This window comes from Tupaia chinensis, unplaced genomic scaffold (assembly GCF_000334495.1).
Source record: "Tupaia chinensis unplaced genomic scaffold, TupChi_1.0 Scaffold148257_1, whole genome shotgun sequence".
Classification (NCBI taxonomy): domain Eukaryota; kingdom Metazoa; phylum Chordata; class Mammalia; order Scandentia; family Tupaiidae; genus Tupaia; species Tupaia belangeri.
In genome coordinates, this window is record NW_006208108.1 from 404,334 (window position 1) to 407,296 (window position 2,963).

A 2,963-nucleotide genomic window follows, 5' to 3' on the forward strand; every position below is an offset into this window, starting at 1 on the left:
TTTGTCCCAACCACCATTTGTAGCTTAATGGAGTATAAAAGAGAAGAGCAGTTCATTACAATAATGATGTAATAGACAAAGAAATTTAGGTATTATAGGACTTAAAGTTAACATCCAGAGTTGTGACTGAAAGCATACTAGTACAGTCAGTTTTAGAACAGTTATAAAGAAAACTAAGTTTATCAAAGTTTTAGCTCCAAGACTCTTTCAATAGCGTGTTTCTTAAGCCATCAGCAATGGGATTCAAATCAGGTCAGTCTTGTGGAACTCTGATCTCTTAACTCTTAAGCTATGTGACTGGCATGCAGAATTTTTTTTAAGATAAATTTTTGCTAATGGGCATGTGTGTTCACCAGAGAGACAGAGATAGAGAGCAAAGCAAGGGATTTATTAAAAGAGAGGGGAGAAAAAAGAGCACTCCCAAGAAGGGAGGGGTCCCAGAAAATGGATTGCCAAGGAAGAACTGTGGCAAGGGGTTTTTATTTGGGTCAGGAAGGGATTTCTCCAGACTTGTTCTAGGTGGGACTTGTGCATGCATTTCCCTCCTGTTGAGGAGGGGCACATGCTAGATGGGTCCAGTTATTTTCCTAATTTTGGAATGGGTACCAAGGTCAGGAGATCCTTTGTCTAGAAGCTTTGGGCCATGAAAATAATTATCTTATCTTCTTCCTGGAATGTGATGGGGCATGGAAAAAAGCATTTGTTTTAGGTCAAGGTCATGCTGCCTAGGTCAATCACTGAGTCACCACTGCCTCCATCTCAAAACCTAGCCATTTTTTGACTCCATCTTGGGCCCATACACTAACTATATTTGTAGGGTCCTTGTCTCCTATCTCATTGCCCCCTCTGCAGAGGATTACCTAACTATTCTTAGGAGCACAAGGTCAAAGATCATTCTTCTTCCTGATGAAATTGGGCAATGATGGAGGGAGACAGTTATTAAAGATCCTGTACAAGGTCTATCTAGAGGTCCGTGCTAGAAGTCATGATGGATGTTCACTGCAGATTTTGTCCCAACCACCATTTGTAGCTTAATGGAGTATAAAAGAGAAGAGCAGTTCATTACAATAATGATGTAATAGACAAAGAAATTTAGGTATTATAGGACTTAAAGTTAACATCCAGAGTTGTGACTGAAAGCATACTAGTACAGTCAGTTTTAGAACAGTTATAAAGAAAACTAAGTTTATCAAAGTTTTAGCTCCAAGACTCTTTCAATAGCGTGTTTCTTAAGCCATCAGCAATGGGATTCAAATCAGGTCAGTCTTGTGGAACTCTGATCTCTTAACTCTTAAGCTATGTGACTGGCATGCAGAATTTTTTTTAAGATAAATTTTTGCTAATGGGCATGTGTGTTCACCAGAGAGACAGAGATAGAGAGCAAGAAATCACACCTCAGAGGAGATGGCCATGCCACAATCCCTTCTCCTCCATTCTCCTCTCAGAATCTTAGAAATGCATGCATGCACACGTGCCCAGAGTGAGATTTAAACCACCAGATCTGGGACTTGAACCACAGTTGACTACATGGGACCCCAGTGACATAACCATTATGCCATCTGCTGGTCCTCAGAATATTTTTTTAAGCTGGATAATGTTCTAGTGTGTGTATGTGTGTGTGTGTGTGTGTGTGTGTGTGTGTATAAAACAAGTTTTTTTAAAAGAATGATTTAATATTTATTATTATTATCATTACTACTATTTAATTTGCTACAGGGCACATGTGCTCACCAGAGAGAAACAGGTAGAGAGAGAAAGGGAAAATGAGAAAGTGAAACTGAGCAGGGACCCCCTATGTATTTTCTAAAGTTCTTGAAATACAAGGTACATTTACATTGTGAGGGCCCAGAGTAAGGGGTAAGTCTTCACACTTTGGTTATGGTAATGAAACAACATAGACCATGAATGGCCATTTGACCTCTAAAACTCTCAATTAAAGGAATGATAAGGTTTTCATTTAAATATGTAAGGTGTTTTGTAGGATTGAAACTGCTGGCTGTGAGCTCAAGGACCCCAGGCTGAATGGCTCCAGAAACCTGAACAGAAATTTGATTATCTAAGGTCTCACCAATCAAGAATGCCACGAGATAATCACGTCCTCTTAAACCATCACTGAACTGATCTTGCCCATGGGACTTCTCCAATTTTGCCCTTAAAAACGCATGTGGGGAACATCTCAGGGAAACCAGGTCTTTTCAGCATGAGTTGCCCACTCTCCTTGCATTATGCTTTCCAATAAAGTTGTACTTTCCTTCATCACATCGTGTGCCTATGGTTTGGTTTTATTGCACGTGGGTGAATGGACCTGATTTGAGTTTGGTAACAAAAGTGAGCTGCTAGGTCTGGAACTCAAAAAGCTGCTGGTTATCCGGGTGTCCAGCACCTCAACCACCACACCACTTGCTGGCTGTTATAACAGTTTTTTAAATCCATTTTTATGTGACAGTTATGTTAATACTATATCTTGAGTATTGTGAATAATTTTGCAATAAACATGGAAGCACAAATACCTTTTATTTTTTTTTTATTTTTTATTTTTATTATCATCATAATCTTCTTTTATATTACATTGGATTACATATAACTTTACAGTGTATTACATTGCTTTTTTCAAAAGGGAATGCCATACATGTCAGTCAATAGAGACATTAATCTCCCCACTTCATCATTTAATATCTCTTCTGTTTTTCCCAATCATTATTATTATTATTTTAATTATTTTTTAAAACAGTCAATCACTATTTCTCATTTTGCTTGTAAAAAGACTTTACCCATCATGGGAACCAGCAGTTAGTGTAATGACTATGTCACTGGACTCCCACGTAGTCGACCATGGTTCGTGTCCCGGACCCAGTGGCTTAAAACTCACGCTGGGCGCGTGTGCATGCGTGCCCAAGATCCTGAGAGGAGAATGGAGGAGAAGGGATTGTGGCGTGACCATCCCCCCTGGGGGGTGATTTCTC